Raw genomic sequence first — 5,000 nt, forward strand, 5'->3', positions numbered from 1 at the left:
AGCCAGATTTATACATCCTTCAGAGGACAGAGTGTCAAAAAAAATAAGAGAAAATGAAAATGGAAGTTGTGAGAACTTCATTTTGAGATTGCATAAGAATTCAAATTCCTCTCACATGCTAAAGAATACCTGAACCCTTTTGATTAAACCACTTTAGTTGTTATAATGAGACCATATTTGAAAGCCATCTGTGATTTTTCTGTTCTTACTCTGCAATGACCATGGGCAATGACAAGTTAAAAATAAAATGTATGCAAATTTTATAGTGGAGAATGCGGGCATCGATCCCGCTACCTCTCGCATGCTAAGCGAGCGCTCTACCATTTGAGCTAATTCCCCTGTGTGTTTAATCTGCATAACATGAAAAAAGTAACCTCACTGCCTTCCACACTTTATTTGAAGTCCAATTGCCCATAACAGTGTTCAGTTCACTCCTAACTTATGCCTTACCTCCACTTATGGGATGTTTTACAGTTCAGGTTGGCCTGTTTACTACTCGATTATGAGTGATATTGTGGTGTGTTCATCTAGACTCATACTCTACCTAATCTTGAAGTTAAATTTCCCACCAATGAGAAACCAAGGGAGATACCATTTTTGATAGTTATTGCATGTCTAATGCAAGAATAATCACCAGATTATGAGAGTCCAGCAAAAATTACTCATTTTCGCCCAACGTGGAGCTCGAACCCACGACCCTGAGATTAAAAGTCTCATGCTCTACCGACTGAGCTAGCCGGGCTCCCACTTCAAGATGGTATGCAGACTAATCATTTTTTATGAAGGAAATCCAGTCCTGGACAATTTTTGGGAGTTATTGCAGGTCTAATGCAAGAATAATCTCCATATTATGAGAGTCAATGCAATATTCAGGCAAAAATTGCTCGTTTTCGCCCAACGTGGGGCTCGAACCCACGACCCTGAGATTAAGAGTCTCATGCTCTACCGACTGAGCTAGCCGGGCTCCCTCCTTAAAACAGTATGCAGACCAATCCCTTTTTGTGAAAAAAATCAAATCCTGGATATTCCTCTACTCTTGTTTTGCAAGGAAAGCCAGATTTATACATCCTTCAGAGGACAGAGTGTCAAAAAAAATAAGAGAAAATGAAAACGGAAGTTGTGAGAACTTCATTTTGAGATTGCATAAGAATTCAAATTCCTCTCACATGCTAAAGAATACCTGAACCCTTTTGATTAAACCACTTTAGTTGTTATAATGAGACCATATTTGAAAGCCATCTGTGATTTTTCTGTTCTTACTCTGCAATGACCTTGGCAATGACAAGTTAAAAATAAAATGTATGCAAATTTTATAATGGAGAATGCGGGCATCAATCCCGCTACCTCTCGCATGCTAAGCGAGCGCTCTACCATTTGAGCTAATTCCCCTGTGTGTTTAATCTGCATAACATGAAAAAAGTAACCTCACTGCCTTCCACACTTTATTTGAAGTCCAATTGCCCATAACAGTGTTCAGTTCACTCCTAACTTATGCCTTACCTCCACTTATGGGATGTTTTACAGTTCAGGTTGGCCTGTTTACTACTCGAATATGAGTGATATTGTGGTGTGTTCATCTAGACTCATACCCTACCTAATCTTGAAGTTAAATTTCCCACCAATGAGAAACCAAGGGAGATACCATTTTTGATAGTTATTGCATGTCTAATGCAAGAATAATCACCAGATTATGAGAGTCCAGCAAAAATTACTCATTTTCGCCCAACGTGAGGCTCGAACCCACGACCCTGAGATTAAGAGTCTCATGCTCTACCGACTGAGCTAGCCGGGCTCCCACTTCAAGATGGTATGCAGACTAATCATTTTTTATGAAGGAAATCCATTCCTGGACAATTTTTGGGAGTTATTGCAGGTCTAATGCAAGATTAATCTCCATATTATGAGAGTCAATGCAGTATTCAGGCAAAAATTACTCGTTTTCGCCCAACGTGGAGCTCGAACCCACGACCCTGAGATTAAGAGTCTCATGCTCTACCGACTGAGCTAGCCGGGCTCCCTCCTTAAGACAGTATGCAGACCAATCCCTTTTTGTGAAAAAAATCAAATCCTGGATATTCCTCTACTCTTGTTTTGCAAGGAAAGCCAGATTTATACATCCTTCAGAGGACAGAGTGTCAAAACAAATAAGAGAAAATGAAAACGGAAGTTGTGAGAACTTCATTTTGAGATTGCATAGGAATTCAAATTCCTCTCACATGCTAAAGAATACCTGAACCCTTTTGATTAAACCACTTTAGTTGTTATAATGAGACCATATTTGAAAGCCATCTGTGATTTTTCTGTTCTTACTCTGCAATGACCTTGGCAATGACAAGTTAAAAATAAAATGTATGCAAATTTTATAATGGAGAATGCGGGCATCGATCCCGCTACTTCTCGCATGCTAAGCGAGCGCTCTACCATTTGAGCTAATTCCCCTGTGTGTTTTATCAGCATAACATGAAAAAAGTAACCTCACTGCCTTCCACACTTTATTTGAAGTCCAATTGCCCATAACAGTGTTCAGTTCACTCCTAACTTATGCCTTACCTCCACTTATGGGATGTTTTACAGTTCAGGTTGGCCTGTTTACTACTCGAATATGAGTGATTTTGTGGTGTGTTCATCTAGACTCATACCCTACCTAATCTTGAAGTTAAATTTCCCACCAATGAGAAACCAAGGGAGATACCATTTTTGATAGTTATTGCATGTCTAATGCAAGAATAATCACCAGATTATGAGAGTCCAGCAAAAATTACTCATTTTCGTCCAACGTGAGGCTCGAACCCACGACCCTGAGATTAAGAGTCTCATGCTCTACCGACTGAGCTAGCCAGGCTCCCACTTCAAGATGGTATGCAGACTAATCATTTTTTATGAAGGAAATCCATTCCTGGACAATTTTGGGAGTTATTGCAGGTCTAATGCAAGATTAATCTCCATATTATGAGAGTCAATGCAGTATTCAGGCAAAAATTACTCGTTTTCGCCCAACGTGGAGCTCGAACCCACGACCCTGAGATTAAGAGTCTCATGCTCTACCGACTGAGCTAGCCGGGCTCCCTCCTTAAGACAGTATGCAGACCAATCCCTTTTTGTGAAAAAAATCAAATCCTGGATATTCCTCTACTCTTGTTTTGCAAGGAAAGCCAGATGTATACATCCTTCAGAGGACAGAGTGTCAAAAAAAATAAGAGAAAATGAAAATGGAAGTTGTGAGAACTTCATTTTGAGATTGCATAAGAATTCAAATTCCTCTCACATGCTAAAGAATACCTGAACCCTTTTGATTAAACCACTTTAGTTGTTATAATGAGACCATATTTGAAAGCCATCTGTGATTTTTCTGTTCTTACTCTGCAATGACCATGGGCAATGACAAGTTAAAAATAAAATGTATGCAAATTTTATAATGGAGAATGCGGGCATCGATCCCGCTACCTCTCGCATGCTAAGCGAGCGCTCTACCATTTGAGCTAATTCCCCTGTGTGTTTAATCAGCATAACATGAAAAAAGTAACCTTACTGCCTTCCACACTTTATTTGAAGTCCAATTGCCCATAACAGTGTTCAGTTCACTCCTAACTTATGCCTTACCTCCACTTATGGGATGTTTTACAGTTCAGGTTGGCCTGTTTACTACACGAATATGAGTGATTTTGTGGTGTGTTCATCTAGACTCATACCCTACCTAATCTTGAAGTTAAATTTCCCACCAATGAGAAACCAAGGGAGATACCATTTTTGATAGTTATTGCATGTCTAATGCAAGAATAATCACCAGATTATGAGAGTCCAGCAAAAATTACTCATTTTCGTCCAACGTGAGGCTCGAACCCACGACCCTGAGATTAAGAGTCTGATGCTCTACCGACTGAGCTAGCCGGGCTCCCACTTCAAGATGGTATGCAGACTAATCATTTTTTATGAAGGAAATCCATTCCTGGACAATTTTTGGGAGTTATTGCAGGTCTAATGCAAGATTAATCTCCATATTATGAGAGTCAATGCAGTATTCAGGCAAAAATTACTCGTTTTCGCCCAACGTGGAGCTCGAACCCACGACCCTGGGATTAAGAGTCTCATGCTCTACCGACTGAGCTAGCCGGGCTCCCTCCTTAAGACAGTATGCAGACCAATCCCTTTTTGTGAAGAAAATCAAATCCTGGATATTCCTCTACTCTTGTTTTGCAAGGAAAGCCAGATTTATACATCCTTCAGAGGACAGAGTGTCAAAAAAAATAAGAGAAAATGAAAATGGAAGTTGTGAGAACTTCATTTTTTGAGATTGCATAAGAATTCAAATTCCTCTCACATGCTAAAGAATACCTGAACCCTTTTCTTTAAACCAATTTAGTTGTTATAATGAGACCATATTTGAAAGCCATCTGTGATTTTTCTGTTCTTACTCTGCAATGACCTTGGCAATGACAAGTTAAAAATAAAATGTATGCAAATTTTATAATGGAGAATGCGGGCATCAAGCCCGCTACCTCTCGCATGCTAAGCGAGCGCTTTACTATTTGAGCTAATTCCCCTGTGTGTTTAATTTGCATAACATGAAAAAAGTAACCTTACTGCATTCCACACTTTATTTGAAGTCCAATTGCCCATAACAGTGTTCAGTTCACTCCTAACTTATGCCTTACCTCCACTTATGGGATGTTTTACAGTTCAGGTTGGCCTGTTTACTACTCGAATATGAGTGATATTGCGCTGTGTTCATCTAGACTCATACCCTAGCTAATCTTGAAGTTAAATTTCCCACCAATGAGAAACCAAGGGAGATACCATTTCTGATAGTTATTGCATGTCTAATGCAAGAATATTCACCAGATTATGAGAGTCAATGCAATAATCCAGCAAAAATTACTCATTTTCGCCCAACGTGGGGCTTGAACCCACGACCCTGAGATTAAGAGTCTCATGCTCTACCGTCTGAGCTAGCCGGGCTCCCTCCTTAAGACAGTATGCAGACCAATCCCTTTTTGTGAAAA

At 39.7% G+C, this 5,000-nt stretch overlaps 2 non-coding genes across 2 annotated transcripts; both read right to left on the reverse strand.

The window, feature by feature from the left end:
- Positions 1 to 266: 266 nt before the first annotated feature.
- TRNAA-AGC (transfer RNA alanine (anticodon AGC)) lies at positions 267 to 339 on the reverse strand. The gene has a single exon. It is a non-coding gene; the product is annotated as a tRNA-Ala (tRNA).
- A 3,077-nt stretch (positions 340 to 3,416) lies between these two features.
- TRNAA-AGC (transfer RNA alanine (anticodon AGC)) lies at positions 3,417 to 3,489 on the reverse strand. Its single transcript has one exon. It is a non-coding gene; the product is annotated as a tRNA-Ala (tRNA).
- Between the last annotated feature and the right edge of the window lie 1,511 nt (positions 3,490 to 5,000).

The sequence above is a fragment of the Lissotriton vulgaris genome, chromosome 1_1, assembly GCF_964263255.1.
Source record: "Lissotriton vulgaris chromosome 1_1, aLisVul1.2, whole genome shotgun sequence".
In the NCBI taxonomy this organism is placed as follows: Eukaryota; Metazoa; Chordata; class Amphibia; order Caudata; family Salamandridae; genus Lissotriton; species Lissotriton vulgaris.